General features: G+C 40.6%; 1 protein-coding gene and 1 pseudogene across 9 annotated transcripts in view; both read right to left on the reverse strand.

The window, feature by feature from the left end:
- Window positions 1-17,138, reverse strand: part of CREM (cAMP responsive element modulator) — an 87,856-nt gene that overhangs the window by 48,301 nt on the left and 22,417 nt on the right. The gene's annotated exons all lie outside the window — the stretch shown is intronic.
- Window positions 6,621-6,951, reverse strand: LOC112631481 (annotated as a pseudogene).

Here is a 17,138-nt window from a genome sequence, read left to right on the forward strand (position 1 = left end):
AGACGGAGTCTCGCTCTGTCGCCCAGGCTGGAGTGCAGTGGCCGGATCTCAGCTCACTGCAAGCTCCGCCTCCCAGGTTCATGCCATTCTCCTGCCTCAGCCTCCCGAGTAGCTGGGACTACAGGCGCCCGCCACCGCGCCCGGCTAGTTTTTTGTAGTTTTTAGTAGAGACGGGGTTTCACCGTGTCAGCCAGGATGGTCTCGATCTCCCGACCTCGTGATCCGCCCGTCTCGGCCTCCCAAAGTGCTGGGATTACAGGCTTGAGCCACCGCGCCCGGCCCAAACTTCTTTTCTTTATACGTTATCCAGCCTCAGGTATTTCTTTTCCTTTTATTTTATTTATTTATTTTGAGATGGAGCCGCGCTTTGTGGCCCAGGCTGGAAAACAGTGGTGCAATCTGGCTCACTGCAACTTCCACATTCAGGGCTCAAGTGATTCTTCTGCCTCAGCCTCTGGAGTAGCCGGGATTACAGGCACCTGCCACTACACCCAGCTAATTTTTGTATTTTTTTGGTAGAGAGGGGGTTTCACCATGTTGGCCAGGCTGGTCTCGAACTCCTGAGTTCAAAAAATCCACCCAACTCAGGCTCCCAAAGTGCTGGAATTATAGGCATGGGCCACTGCCCCAGCCCGGTACTCCTTTATAGCAATGCAAAGCAGACTAATTTAACACAGCCAGGCCAAATTGCATCTTTAAGTTGTTTTCAGTTCCAGTCCAACGGTCAGAGTACATAAATAGTAAAGTCTAAGAGTTTAGCTCCTTACAAAAATTATAACACAGTTTGGTCTTACCATGAAATCTGAAATAGTTACAAATTATATTGTAGATTTTTATGCCCAAAATGACCTGCAATGTTCTAAAATATCTAGGAGAAATCTAAAGTACCTAAATTAAGAAGCATAAAACATAACCATTTTAAGCAAGCTCCTGACATCCTGGAACTTTGCTTATAAAACAAATATAAAAAATTAGCTTTTCTCCTCTATACCCTCTGGAGGCCTACTAAGCATAGTAGATTACAATGTTACAAGAAAACATAGTTACTTACAAAGGATTCTGAATACAATATATTTTAAAACCAGCATAAGCCACTTCATCTTAAAACCTAATTACTACCATTTTAATTTTAAGATCAAGGCAGGTCACTATGAGGATAAAAGCAAGCATTTATTGCACATTGACCAGATGCCAAACTCTGCTTGTGCTTCACACAAATCATCTCATTTAATCTAGTATTTTCCATGTTTTAGGTAAAGAAAGCAAAGACAAATGATTAGTCTTAATACTTAAAACTGCATAAAATTAGTATCAACTTTAGTATTAAAATATAGTATGAAAAATACCTTCAACACTAGTTTTAAGTAAACAAGCTAAATTTAATTCAAACCGAGTATATATGTATAAATTAGGGCTCTTTTTGTTTATTTTGTTTTGAGATAGGTTCTTGCTGTGTCATCCAGGCTAGAGTGCAGTGACATAATTTCGGCTCATTGTAGCCTCAACTTCCCAGGCTCAAGCAATCCTCCCACCTCAGCCTCCTGAGTAATTTGAACTACAAGTGCATGCCACCACACTCAACTAACTGTTGGTTTTGTTTTTGTTTTTGTTTTTTGAGACAGAGTTTCACTGTTGTCACCTAGGCTGGAGTGCAATGGTGCGATCTCAGCTCACTGCAACCTCCGCCTCCCGGGTTCAAGCGATTCTCCTGCCTCAGCCTCCCGAGTAGGTGGGATTACAGGTGCCCACCACCAAGCCTGGCTAATTTTTTGTATTTTTAGTAGAGATAGGGTTTTACCATGTTGTTGGCCAGGCTGGTCTCGAACTCCTGACTTCAGGTGATCTGCCTGCCTCAGCCTCCCAAAGTGCTGGGATTACACATATGGGCCACTGCTCCTGGCCTAAGTTTTTGATTTTTCGTAGAGACATGTTCTCCCTATGTTGTCCAGGCTGGTCTTGAACTCCTGTGCTCAAGCAATCCTCTCATCTCAGCCTCCCAAAGTGTTGGCATTACAGGCATGAGCCATCATACCTGGCCTCTTTTTATGTATGAAGCAGTAAACAAGCCCTTGGAGATGAGAAAATGAGAAAGCTCTAGGAACAAAAGACAGTGGAGACCAACTTACAAAGGTAATACCTACCATGGTATATTACCATATCCAATAGTAAATATGCACACATTTATTATTTTTGTTCTCTATTTTGTTTTTTTGTTTTTTGTTGTTTTGAGACAGGGTCTTGCTCTGTCACCCAGGCTGGAGTGTGGTGGCATGATCATGAATCACTGCAGCTTCAATCAACCTCCAGGGCTCAAGAGATCCTTCCACCTTAGCCTCCTTAGTAGACAGTACTACAGGCAAGTGCCACCATGCCTGGCTAATTTTTTCTTTTTTTTTTTTTTTTGTAGAGATGGAGTCTTACTTTGTTGCCCAGGCTGGTCTTGAACTCCTGGGCTCAAGCAATCCTCCTGACTTGGCCTCCCAAAGTGCTGGGATTACAGGCATGAGCCACTGCTCCTCGCCCATTAATTATTATTTTGTATTTGATTTTACTTTCTGGTGGCCATGGTTTACTGTTGCCCTAAGAAAGTGTTTAATCTCACAACTGGGCAAATTGAGCTCAGGTGGTTAGAAAAACTTAAAATAATTCCTGCTTTTTCAACCAAATTTGCTACAACTGGCCTCTACTATGGCCTCTGAGAAACCCAGGCTTCAGTACTGCCTGAAGCAGCCTGTGTAAGATTTTAGATTCTGGACTCTTTCTTTGTAAAGGATGACAGCAGCTTCCTAGAGAGGGTGTCTCACACTGATAGGCAGAGAGACAAGCAGGAGAGAAAGACTGGGCAAGGAAAGCATGTGGAAGTTAGAGATATACCTTTCAGATGTTCTTTACATTTTGAATTGACAGAAAAAATTGCATGTATCACGTATAACATGATGTTTTGGAGTATATATAAGTTGTGGAAAAGTTAAATCTAGCTAATTAACAATAGCATTACCTCACGTAGTTGTTTTTGTGGTTAGAACATTATTAACATTCAACTACCTCTGCATTTTTCAACAATACATTGTCCTTAACTATAGTCACCATGCTGTATGATAGCTCTCTTGAACACATTCCTCCCAACTGTAATTATATACTCTTGGACCAACATTTCCCCACCCTTCCCTCTAACTAAGCACCCCCACCTCTGCTAACCACCATTCTACTCTCTACTTCTATGAGAACGTTTTAGACTCCACACGAGTAAGATCATGCAGTATGTGTCTTTCTGGGCCTGGCTTATTCACTTAACAGAATGTCTTCCAGATGCCTCCATCTTGTTGCAAATGACACAACTTTATTCTTTTTTATGGTTGGATAGTATTCCATTGTGTATACATACCATACTTTCTTTATCCACTCATCCACTGATGAGTATTGAGGCTGATTCCATATCTTGGCCATTGTGAATAGTGCTGCAATAAACACGGAAGTGCAGATATCTCTTCCACACAGTGCTTTCATTTCCTTTGGATAGATACTCAGTAGTGAAATTGCTGGATCATCTGGTACTTCTATTTTTAATATCTGGAGGCACCTTCGTATTGTTTTCCATAATGGCTATACTAATTTACATTCCCACCATCAGTGTATAAGTGTTCCCTTTTCTCCATATTCTTGCCAACACCTGTTATCTTTTGTCATTTTGATAATAACCAACCTAACAGGAGGAAGGTGATATCTCATTGTAGTTTTGATTTGCAATTCCCTGATGATTAATAATGTTGAGGTTTTTTTTGTTTTTTTTTTTTGGTGAGACAGAGTCTCACTCTGTTGCCTAGGCTGGAGTACAGTGGTGTGATCTTGACTCACTGCAACTTCCGCCTCTGGGTTCAAGCGATTCTCCTGCCTGAGCCTCCCGAGTAGCTGGTATTACAGGCACCCACCACCACACCTGCTGATTTTTGTATTTTTGGTAGAGAAATTTTGTACTAAAAACATAAAAATTAGCCAGGCCTGGTAATGCGCGACTGTAATCCCATACTCAGGAAGCTGAGGCATGCAAATAGCTTGAACCCGGGAGGTGGAGGTTGCAGTGAGCCGAGATCCCATCACCACACACCAGCATGGGCAACAGAGCGAGACCCTGTCTCATACTTATATAAAAGCATAGCAATGCAATTATGTACAGTACATATGCTTGAATAATAAATGACTGTTACCGGTTTATGTATTTATTGTATTTTTTATTATTATTTTACTTCAAATTATTTTAAAAAGTTAACTGTAAAACAGCCTCAGGCAGGTTTCTCAGGAAGTATCCAGAAGAAGGCACTGTTATAAGAGATGACAGCTCCATGAGTGTTCTTTCCCTGAGGACCCCCCAATGGGACAGGATGTGAAGGTGGAAGACAGCAATATGGATGATCCTGACACTATACAGGCCTGGGCCAACATATGTGTTTGTGTCTCAGTTTTTAACAAAAAAGTTTAAAAGTAAAAAATAAAAAATTTCAAACACAGAAAAGGTTTATAGAACAAGCATAAAAAACATTTTTATGCAGCTGTTTGTGTTTTAAGCTAAGTGTTATTACAAAAGTCAAAAAATAAAGAATCTACAGTAAGCTACAGTTCATTTATTGAAGAAATGATGTTTTATGAATTTAGTATAACCTAAGTGTACAATGTTTATCAAGTCTACAATAGCAAAAAAATAAAGTAAGTTAGCCAGGCATGGTGGCATGTGCCTGTAGTCCCAGTTACTTGAGAGGCTGAGGCAGGAGGATCACTGGAGCCCAGGAGTTTGAGGCGGCAGTGAACTATGATTGTGCCACTGTACTCCAGCCTGGGCAAAAGAGCAAAACTCTATTAAAAAAAAGATAGTCTACAGTAGTGTACAATAATGTCCGAGGCCTTCACATTCCCTCACCGCCCACTCGCTGGCACACCCAGGACAACATCCAGTCCTGCAAGCTCCACTATGGTTTTGTGCCCTATACAGATGCGCCATTTTTATCTTTGATACCGTATTTTTACTGTATGTTTCCTATGTTTAGATACACAAATACTTATTATTGTGCTCCAATTGCCTATAGTATTCAGTATAATCACATCCTGTACAGGTTTGCAGCCCAGGAATAATAGGCTGTACCATACAGCTTAGGTATGTAGTGGGCTATACTATACCATCTAGGTTTGTTTAAGTACACTCTAGATGTTTGCACAAAGATGAAATAACTATACCATTGGTTCTGTTGGATCAGAAGGGGGAAAAAAAAAGATGAAATTGCCTAACAACACATTTTTCAAAATGTATACCTGTTGTTAAGTGATGAACTACTGTACTTGGCCATTTTTATGTCTTCTTTTGAGGAAAGTCTATTCGGGTCTTTTGCAGATTTTTAGAAAGTCAGGTTGTTTTCTTACTATTGAGTTGTTTGAGTCCTTCTTGTGTTTTGGATATTAACCCCTTATCAGATGTATAGTTTGCAAATATTTTCTCCCATTCTGTAGGTTCCCTCTTCACTCTGTCGAATGTTTCCTTTGCTATGGGGAAGCTTTATAGTTTGACATAATACTGTGAGTCCATTTTTGCTTATGTTGCCTGTGCTTTTAAGGTCGTATCGAAAAACTCATTGGCCTAATGTCAAGAAGTTTCCTGTTTCCTTGTAGTAGTTTCATAGTTTGGGGTCTCATATTTAATCCATTTTCAAGAGTTGATTTTTGTTTATGGTGACAGACAAAGGCCTAATTTCATTCTTTTGCATGTGAATATCCAGTTTTCCCAACATCATTTATTAAGGAAATGGCCCTTTCCCCATTGTGTGGTCCTGCCATCTTTGTTGAATATAAGTTGGCTGTAAGTAAACGCATGGTTTTATTTCTGGACTTTATATTCTGTTCCATTGATCAATGTATCTGTTTTCATGCTGGTACCATGCAGTTTTAATTACTATAGCTCTATAGTGTATTTTGAAGTCAGGTGGTGTTATGCCTTCAGCTTTGTTCTCTTTTTTTTTTTTTTTTCCGCAAGACAAAGAGTCTTGACTTTCAAATGATTATCAGTACACCAAGTAATAACGTGTAACAAGTTCTTAAGTTCTATAATCTAGTAAACATGATTAACAGAAACTAAAAGCAGCCCAAACAATTATACCAATATTGTTGTTCTAACCATTAGCAGGAATAGATTAAGGCTGAATGTTGCTTCACACAGGTTACAAATAAGTATTTATTACTTTTTCATAGATAAAGCCCTGGCAAATTCAGTAATGCATTAGTGGGGAAAATTATTTAATCCCTTTCTTTCTTCAAAAAAATTGGTTTTGTTTAATTAGATCTAAGAAAGAAAATGTCAACACTGACATATATGTTGCTTGAACCAAAAAGTATACGAAAATAGACAACATATACCAATTTAATTTTCTAGGAAACACGAAATCTTTAGATAAGTTCTCAGTCTGGGGGGAAAAAAAACTGCATTTGTTACTCTCCAAAAAGGGGAGGGACCTATTACATAATATACAGAAATAATTTAATGCCTTTCCATAAGAATATAACTAGAGCTATGTTGAAACTTCATATTCCATGACAGCATCTAAAATGCCAATTCATAGAACAGGTGCTTTTTTCTTCTCCTACCCATTTACGCAGCAGTTTTCATAGGTTTCTGGCCGGATGTTGCAGACAAAGGCCACGAGGTTGTTCAAGACTTCCTCCTTGTTCTGCCAGAAGCAGATCTGGAGGATGATCATCTTTTCTCCTGGGCCTCCTTTTCCACTTCAGTACTTCAGCTTCATTCGCCTTGAACTCTTTTTCCCTCTGCAGCTGGCACTGTTCAATTTCAGCCTAAGCTACTTCTTTGGCCTGCTTCAGTCCCCCGTCCATCCGCCTGTGGGCCTTGGAAACCTCAGCAGCCCGCTTCTGGGTCTGTAGCAGCTGCAGGATACCCTGCAACGGACTGGCCATGGCAGGGGTTCCAGCTTCGTTCTTTTGGTTCAAGATTGCTTTTGTTATTTGGGGTCTTTTGTGGTTCTGTATAAATTTGGGGACCGTTTTTCCCTATCTTTGTGAAGAATGTCATTGATATTTGATAGGGATTGCACTGAATCTGTAGACTGCTTTGGGTAGTGTGGACATTTTAACAATACTAATTATTCCAATCCATGAACATTTATTTGTGTCTCCTTCAATTTCTCTCATCAATGTTTTTTATAGTTTTCAATGTAGAGATATTTCACCTCCTTGCTTAAATTTATTTCTAAGTATTTTTTTCATAGCTATTGTAAATAGAGTTTTCTTGATATTTTTTTCCAGGTAGTTCACTATTAGTAGATAAAAACAATACTGATTTTTATAAGTTGATTTCATATCCTGCAACTTCAGTGAATTCATTTATTAGATCTAACAGGTTTTTCTGGTGGCATCTTTAAGGTTTTCTAATTTTCGTTCCTTTTTTTTAAAGGTCGTGTCAGATGTAAGATCATGTCATTTGTGAACAGGGACAAGTTGACTTCTTCCTTTCCAATTCAGTTGCCTTTTCTTTCTTTCTTTTGTCTAATTGCTCTGGCTAGGACTTTCAGTACAACGCTGAATAGAAGTGGCAAAAATGGGCATCCGTGTCTTTTTCTTTTTTCTTCTTTTTGAGACAGAGTCTGGCTCTGCCACCCAGGCTGGAGTGTAGGGGCATGATCTTGGTTCACTGCAACCTGTGCCTCCCAGGCTCAAGCCATCCTCCCACCTCAGCCTCCCAAGTAGCTGGGACTTACAGGTGTGCGCCACCATGACCAGCTAATATTTGTATGTTTTCTGGTAGAGACAGGGTTTCACCGTGTTGCCCAGGCTGGTCTCTTAACTCCCGGATTCCAGCGATCTGCCTGCCTCAACCTCCCAAAGTGCTGGGATTACAGGTGTGAGCCACAACACCTGGCCTGGTATCCTTGTCTTATTCCAGATCTTAGAGAAAAAGCTTTCAACCTTTCTCCATTCAGCATGTTAGTTGTGGGTGTGTCATATATTGCCTTTGTTGCATTGAGGTACATCCCTTCTTTATGTAATTTGTTGAGAGTTTTTATAATGAAATATTGAATTTTTCAAACGCTTTTTATGCATATGTTGCGATGATGATATGGTCTTTTTCCTTCATTCTGTTGATGTGATGTATCAGGTTTACTGATTTGCATATGTTGAACCATCCTTGCATCCCTGGGAATGAATGGTACTTGATCACTGTTAATGATCTTTTTAATATGCTGTTGAATTTGGTTTGTTAGTATTTTGTACCTATGTTCATCAGGGATACTGACTGTAGTTTTTGTTGTTGTTGCATCTTTATATGCATTGTTTTAAAGGAAAATAGTTATTATCTGCCAAAACAGAGGTCTACTTCTGAATGAAATCTGTTTAAAGACAAGTGTTTTTCCTGAACTATGTCTATTTTCTTCATTTAATATTGTCTCTACCTAATACATTCAATACCATAACCAGGCTTTTCTCCCCTCTACCTTTTAAGAAAACCACTACAGTTTTATCTCTGATAGGACTACAAAATCCACATTTGTGAAGAGCACTATGAAGATGTCGTCACAACTATTCAATGAAGCAGAAATTTCCCAAAGCCTCTGTTTTCCAAATATAATTCTTAATAGTCTGGGATTTACAAGGGTTATAAATAACAAACGATAAAATAAGGCAAAGAAAACAATCTCTGGCTAAACATAGTGGCTCACGCCTGTAATGCCAACATTTTGGGAAGCTGAAGAGGGAGGATCACTTGAGGCCAGTAGTTCAAGACCAGCCTGAGCAAGACAGCGAGACCCCATCTCTACAAAAAATTTAAAAGTTAGCTAAGCGTAGTGGTATACACCTGTAGTTCTAGTTACTCCAGGAGACTGAGGCAGGAATATCACTGGAACCCAAGAGACTGAGGCTGCAGTGAGTCACAATCATGCCACTGTGCTCCAGCCTGGGTGACAGAGTGAGACTCTGTTTCTTAAAAAAAAGAAAAGAGGTGGCCAGGCATGGTGGCTCACGCCTGTAATTCCAGCACTTTGGGAGGCTGAGGCAGGCGGATCATGAGGTCAAGAAATTGAGACCATCCTGGCTAAAACGGTGAAACGCCATCTCTACTAAAAATACAAAAAATTAGCCGGGCGTGGTGGGAGGAGCCTGGAGTCCCAGCTACTCAGGAGGTTGAGGTAGGAGAATGGCATGAACCCGGGAGGCAGAGGTTGCAGTGAGCCGAGATCGCACCACTGCACTCCAGCCTGGGCAATAGAGCAAGACTCCATCTTCAAAGAAAAAAAGGAAAGGAAAGGGAAAAGGAAAGGAGAAAGGAAAGGGGAAAGGAAAAAGGAAAAATTATCCAGGCGTGGTGGCATGCACCTGTAGTCTCAGCTCTCAGGAGCCTGAGTCAGCAAGAGAATCACTTGAACTTGGGAGGTGGAGGTTACAGTTAGCTGACGTTGCGCCACTGCACTCCAGCCTGGGTGACAGAGCGAGACTCTGTCTCAACAACAACAACAAAAAAAAAAAAAAAAGAAAAGAAAAGAATCCCTAAGTCTTACTCAAAAAAGAAACTATAAAATTAATGTTTCTTTTTCCAAATTTCAACGTCTAGCCTATTTTTTTTTGTTATTCATTGTCTTTTATTGTGGTAAAAGACACACAACATATTCATTATTTAAGTGTCGTTTGTAGTGTTCAGCATATTCACATTATTGTTAATCAGATCTCCAGAACTTTTTATCTTGCAAATATGAAACTCTATACCCATTAAACAATGACTCCCCATTTTTCCATCCTCGCAGCTTACTCTTTTACTAAAGAAAATCAGGCCGGGCGCGGTGGCTCAAGCCTGTAATCCCAGCACTTTGGGAGGCCGAGACGGGCGGATCACGAGGTCAGGAGATCGAGACCATCCTGGCTAACAGGGTGAAACCCCGTCTCTATTAAGAAATACAAAAAACTAGCCGGGCGAGGTGGCGGGCGCCTGTAGTCCCAGCTACTCGGGAGGCTGAGGCCGGAGAATGGCGTGAACCCGGGAGGCGGAGCTTGCAGTGAGCTGAGATCCGGCCACTGCACTCCAGCCTGGGCGACAGAGCGAGACTCCGTCTCAAAAAAAAAAAAAAAAAAAAAAAAAAAAAAAAAAAAAAAAAGAAAATCATACAGAAAAAGGCAAAAGGAATAACTGTATTTATGCTGAGTTATTTTTTCATTACTGCTAGTGACAAACTACACATTAGTAAAATTAAGAAGGGGAACGTGAACATTTTCTATGAGTATCCAAACTTCATAGAAAATCATTACAAATTACAGAAAAATCTTTAACAGTCTCCCAAACACTAAAATAAATTTGTTTGCATTTTTATTGTAAGTATAAAACCAAACTCTTTTTCTGAAATTTGACTCTGACTGATTTATACTTCCTGAAATTACCTCTGAAACACCAAAATTTATTTATTTATTTATTTATTTATTTATTTTATTTTATTTATTTTTTTTTTTGAGACGGAGTCTCGTTCTGTCGCCCAGGCTGGAGTGCAGTGGCCGGATCTCAGCTCACTGCAAGCTCCACCTCCTGGGTTTACGCCATTCTCCTGCCTCAGCCTCCCCAGTAGCTGGGACTACAGGCGCCCGCCACCTCGCCCAGCTAAGTTTTTGTATTTTTTAGTAGAGACGGGGTTTCACCGTGTCAGCCAGGATGGTCTCGATCTCCTGACCTCGTGATCCGCCCGTCTCGGCGTCCCAAAGTGCTGGGATTACAGGCTTGAGCCACCACGCCCGGCCCCAAAATTTATTTAACGCAAAGTACTGTCACCTTCAATACACTGGAATGAAAACAAAAAAGCGTATTCTAAAGCCAAAAACTAACCTTTAAAGAAATATACTATTATATACAAAATTATCAAAATGTGAGCACAGATACATAACAAATTCTTGTTGAAGTTGAAAAAAGTTGGTTACTAACAGTTCACGAGTTACTTTTTATTATGGCCTCTGAACCTTGAATTACCCTCAATAATGAGTTACAGTTCAAAGTAGTGGGTTTTTCTGAATTGGTTAAGGAACATTCTATAATACAGATTTAGCATTAATTGAAAAAAATTTACTCTCTTCCTTTTTCTGCCAACCTTTGTTCATTTTTATAGATAATTCTAACAATACAAATGTTCTATGTAACAGATAAAATATGAACAATGAAAAACAGCCAGGGGAAAGAATACATAAAAATAAGGAGCAATAGTGAAAAAATCAACAGTAAAACAGAAATTTTTATTTCAAAATCTTTTTTTTTTTTCGAGAGTCTTGGTCTCACCCAGGCTGGAGTGCAGTGGCGCAATCTCGGCTCACTGCAAGCTCCGCCTCCTGGGTTCACACCATTCTCCTGCCTCAGCCTCCCAAGCAGCTGGGACCACAGGCGCCCGCCATCACGCCCGGCTAATTTTTTTTTTTGTATTTTTAGTAGAGACTAGGTTTCACCGTGTTAGCCAGGATGGTCTCTATCTCCTGACCTCGTGATCCGCCCACGTCGGCCTCCCAAAGTGCTGGGATTACAGGCGTGAGCCACCGCGCCCGGCTCTATTTCAAAATCTTAGCAGGAACACTTTTCTCCTTCAGTAAGAGTCCCTCACTTAAGAAAATTAATATACTGAAACTAAAATACAAGATTCAATAAAACACTGACCGTAACTAGATCTACTTAGCTAAAATTATATGAAATCAACCTAACATAATGCAGACCATCTTTAATACACAAATATGAGGTTGCTGCCCTATTAACAGGAGAAAATGTTGCTTGAGGTTTTCTATTTGTGTGCTCATTTTTTGTTTGTTTTGTGATTGCCATCTACATCCTTCCTAGGCCTATCTGGAACCAAGAAGATGGATTTTTGGCATAGCTGGCCAAAACAGAGAAATGCCATTCCAATTTTCCACTAGATTAAAAAAGAAAATTTACAACTCACACATGACAATATTTCCAAGTATCCCTTGTTAAATCGTTCCTACTTCAATCCCCCACGGCATGCTAGGGCTGCTTTATTCCGAGGGACTCCTTACACAGTGTGCGTTTAGAATGGAAAAGATAAGAAAGGATAAGATATGAAGCCATCAAAAATTCAGAAGTTAGTCACTTTCGGCAAACATCATAGGGTTAACAGAGTTCAGCTTGATTAGGAGAGTATAATCTCTGAACAACATTCCCTAGTGGCTTTCTCTGCCTCCCTAGCGTCTCCTTGTTTCCAAAAATACAGAGGTCCTTGGAGAGGTTAAGTGTTATATGAGAACTAATTCTCTGGAGGCAGTATGCCAACCTTGACAATCTCCAGAGTTTCCTTCCCCACCGTGACTCCTGTGATGCTGCTCCTTTCATCTTTCCCTTCTATCTTTGCTGAAACCTTGAGAAGTGGTCATTTATAAAGAAGAGTTATTTAGCTTTCAGAGTCGAGGCCTCCAGGCTTCATCAGCAGCTATGGGGAATGATACTTCAGAAAGTCACTTTTAAGGTACATCCTTCCCACTGGCTCCATCTGAATGACCTCACCCACCTAGGTCTTCATGGCAGTGTTATCAATTCCCAAGAGTCTAGGAACAAGAAAAGTTCAAGGTGTCCACTCTGCTGCCTTCAGAGTAGATCATATATTTGTGAAATGAATATGGATTGCATATTAATTATACTTAACTAGGTATAATGACATTTTGTTATATAAGAAAATGTCCATAATGTTTTAAGACTTGTATACCCAGAAGTAAGTAGGAGTAAAATGACATGATGTCTGAGATCTGCTGAGCAGCTTAAAATACTTCAGCGACAAGAAGAAAAAAAGAAGATAGATGAGGCAAGTGCTACAAAATCTTTTTTTTTTTTTTTTTTTTTTGAGACAAGGTCTCGCTCTGTTGTCAGGCTGGAGTGCAGTGGTTATTCGTAGGCATGATCACAGTGCACTACAGCCTTGAGCTCCTGGGCTCAAGCAATCCACTGGTCTCAGTCTCCCAAGTAGCTGGGACTACAAGGGCATGCCACCACACCTGGCAAAATTTTTTTTATATTAATTTATTTTTTATTATAGAGACAGGATCTCAAGCTGGTCTTGAACTCCTGGGCTCAGGCAATCCTCTTGCCTCAGCCTCCCAAAGTGCTGGGATTACAGGCATGAGCCACCATGCCTGGCCTAGCAAAATCTTAACAATTAGTAACTTTATATGTACGTGGAATCATTCTTCTACTCTTCTGTATGTTTGAAGTCTTTCACAACAAAAGAAGTTTTAACTTCCCATTACCCATTTAAAAACCATATTATTTCCAGAGGATGTGTCACTATTTTAAAACTACTTGTATTATACACACAATATTTTTGCTTCTTACCATTTTGATTTCTGGAAAAGATTTCCGCCTGGCCAGGTTATTTAAAATGGACTCTCCAGGCCGGGCGCGGTGGCTGAAGCCTGTAATCCCAGCACTTTGGGACGCCGAGACGGGCGGATCACGAGGTCAGGAGATCGAGACCATCCTGGCTAACATGGTGAAACCCCGTCTCTACTAAAAATACAAAAAACTAGCCGGGCGAGGTGGCAGGTGCCTGTAGTCCCAGCTACTCGGGAGGCTGAGGCAGGAGAATGGCGGGAACCCGGGAGGCGGAGCTTGCAGTGAGCTGAGATCGGGCCACTGCACTCCAGCCCAGGCGATAGAGCAAAAAAAATAATAATAATAATTAAAAAAAAAAAAATGGACTCTCCAATTTATTATCAAAGGTTTTACCAGAATCCAGTGGGTCTAGTCCTATATATCAACACAAGTACTTAATAAATACCAGCTTCCATTAAAAATAAATCAGCATAAAAATAATTTAGACAAGAAGAAAGCCAAGACAACATTTAACCTCCAGTTATCAGGATTTGTTAATGGCAACTCGTGCTTCCAACTTTTTGACATTACCACCACCGTGATTTTGTTTTCAAACAGAAGAGAAAGGCTCCATTTATTACTACAAAGTTATAAAATAGAAAAGCAAAACTCCAGTCTCCCTTGGTGTACCTGCACCTCACCTCAATCCATCAGCAGAACAGGGGCCTGACAGCCAAGACCAAGCTCAATAGTTGCTAGGTCTCTGATGATTTTCAGAGTGTATTCTTGATTAGCAGAAGCTCTGGAAAGGCCAGAGCAGTCAAAACAACTAGTATCAAATGACATTAGATGCAGAGAATCAAACGCACTGAATGTTCTGCTTACACCTTTTGTTCCCACACTGTTTACTGATAATCTGATAATATAAACAAGGAAGGTGTCAGAAATTCCTCTTTATATACAACCAAATTTAAATCTAAAACATATGGAAATTTACAATCCTTAAGTTTGAAGAAAAATGAGTCAAGCAGCAAGTAAATATAAAGCCATCAGAAATTCAGAAGAGTCAGTCACTTTTGGCATACATCATAGGGTTAATAGAGTTCAGCTTGATTTCCTACTCCTTATAAGATATATGACATCGTATGATAGTAATAATACTCATAAACAAACAGCTGCTGGTGTCACAAGAACTTAAATGAGTAATTATGTTCAGAAAATTCTGACTGCTAAGAATTGTCTTCTAATTCTTCAAAAAATCACGATCCATGCATGGTATGGAGGATAATTCTTAAATAAAATAATCCATGAGTCAGCATACAGATTACTTCTTAATCTCTTTATATTTCTAACATGTGAAAGACAAAAACCATAGTTTACCGTTGGATCAAATACTTCAAACAGGCCGGGTGCAGTGGCTCACGCCTGTAATCCCAGCACTTTAGGAGGTCAAAGCAGGTGGATCACTTGAGGTCAGGAGTTCAAAACCAGCCTGGCCAACATGGCATAACCCTGTCTCTACTAAAAACACAAAAATCAGTCAGACATGGTGGCACATGCCTGTAATCCCAGCTACTCGGGAGGCTGAGGCATAATAATCGCTGGAACCCGGGAGGTGGAGGTTGCAGTGAGCAGAGGTTACAGTGAGCTAAGACTGCAACACTGCATTCCAACCTGGGCGACAGAATGAGACTCCGTCTCAAAAACAAAACAAAACAAAAACAACAACAAAAAATACTTCTAACAACAGAAAATAGAAAAACAGCAAAACTCCATGAATTTACTATCCAGATTTAATAACTATCAATATTTATTAGCATACATTATTTGAGATTTTTAAAGAAGCATTACAAACATAAACACAGGTTTTTTCTAGTTCCTTGATTCTGCCTTCTCACAAGTTTCTATAATCTTCCATTTTATTCAAAACATTCCCAAATTTCCCACATCCCAGTTCTCACCCTTTTGTCTCACAAACCCATCTTTCTCTTACTTCAAGACAAGTTTCTTAAAAGACTCTATACTTCCAATTTCCACTTCCCCTCCTCTTTATTCTCTAAGCTAGTTTCTGTCCACTGGACTCCTATTCAATTCCAAGCCCTCAGAAACCCAAGGCTACTTTTCAGACTCCACATTACTCAACCTGTTGGCAACTTTTCTTTTCTTTTTTTTTTTTTTTGAGACAGAGTCTCACTCTGTCACCCAGGCTGGAGTGGAGTGGCTCCATCTTGGCTCACTGCAACCTCGGCCTCCTGGGTTCAAGAGACTCTCGTGCCTCAGCCTCCCGAGTAGCTGGGACTACAGGCATGTGCCACCATACCCACCTAGTTTTGTATTTTTAGTAGAGACAGGGTTTCTTCATGTTGGCCAGGCTGGTCTCGGACTCCTGGCCTCAAGCGATCCACCTGCCTCGGCCTCCCAAAGTACTGGGATTACAGATATGAGCCACTGCACCCAGCCACCTGTTGGCAATTTCTGAGTGAGGCTCACAGATGTGGCTGTCACCCAGCCTGAAGGTCCTCAGAATTGCAAATTACCATATTTAGATAATGGGAATCTACTGCTGGGACTTCAGCCCCAGAATTCTGAGGTAAAAGGCATCTGTAGAACTTAGTGAGCCAGGACCCACCCAGAGGGAAGTAGAGTCAGAAGGAATAAAATGTATTTTCAGGCTGGGTACAAGAAGCTCACGCCTATAATTCCGGCACTTTGGGAAGCTGAGGTGCAAGGACAGCTTCTGCAAAGGAATCTGAGACCAGCCTGGGCAATATAGTGAGAACTTGTCTCTACTGAGAAAAAAAAAAAAAGTGCTTTCAACTACAACTTCAGCAAAGGGAGATTACTGACCAGAAATCATAGCTCTAAAAATTCTGGAAAATCCCAAAATCATGAAAAAAAGTATATGCTTTCTATTCGATTCACACAGACAATAAAGACTAAAGGAGCTACACCAAAATGTTAACAATGATTAAATCTCTGGATGTTAAGATCATGGATAGTTTTCATATTCTTCATTTTAGTAATATTTATTTTCTACAATGAACATGCATTTTTTTTTTTTAAACAAGGGTGGGTGCATGTGTGAGGGGGTGTGTGTGTGTTTGTGTGTTTAAGCAAAAGGCCTGGCCTACATGCCTGTCTTTCAGTGTAACAAAAGGTGTTGCTAGGGAGATACAGCTCTACAGAACATCGCAGAAAACCTCCAGGGAACGAGTGGGTGTTGGCAGCTTTAAAGAGGAAAGAAAAGTAGGCTGGGTGCATGGGAAAGGAGAGCTCTCACACCAGTCTGACCTAATATAAACCAAGAAGTGCCTGGTGTTCCCCCCACGCCTTCCAGTCAGCCACCAGGTCCTTTTTATTCTCCCTTTAACATACCACAAAGGTCTCACCACTGCTCTGTACCTCACGCTACCTTGATTCCACCAGGCATCCTGATGGTGTCTTCACTTCCGACTCACTGACTTCCAATTCCACCTCCACATGGCTACTAGTGTCTAAACTGAAAATATGGTGGGCACCTGAAAATATTTCAGGACTATTTAGAGTACAGCGTACTCTAAACCCTGAAATGTATACAATCCTCTGCTTACCTTCACCAGCTGGACTGCCCAACCCAGACACCTGGCTCCAGTTAAACTCAATACCCATAGTTCCCTGAACATCCCATGCCCTGGCTTTGTGCCTCTATGCACACTCTTCACTCTGCCTAGAATATGCTTCCTCACCTTATCAACCTGGCAGACTCCTACTCATCCTTTGTGTCTAGCTCAAAGGAGATCTGTAAAACACTCCTAGTCAGCTGGCTGCTCCC

Source organism: Theropithecus gelada, chromosome 9 (assembly GCF_003255815.1).
Source record: "Theropithecus gelada isolate Dixy chromosome 9, Tgel_1.0, whole genome shotgun sequence".
Lineage (NCBI taxonomy): Eukaryota > Metazoa > Chordata > Mammalia > Primates > Cercopithecidae > Theropithecus > Theropithecus gelada.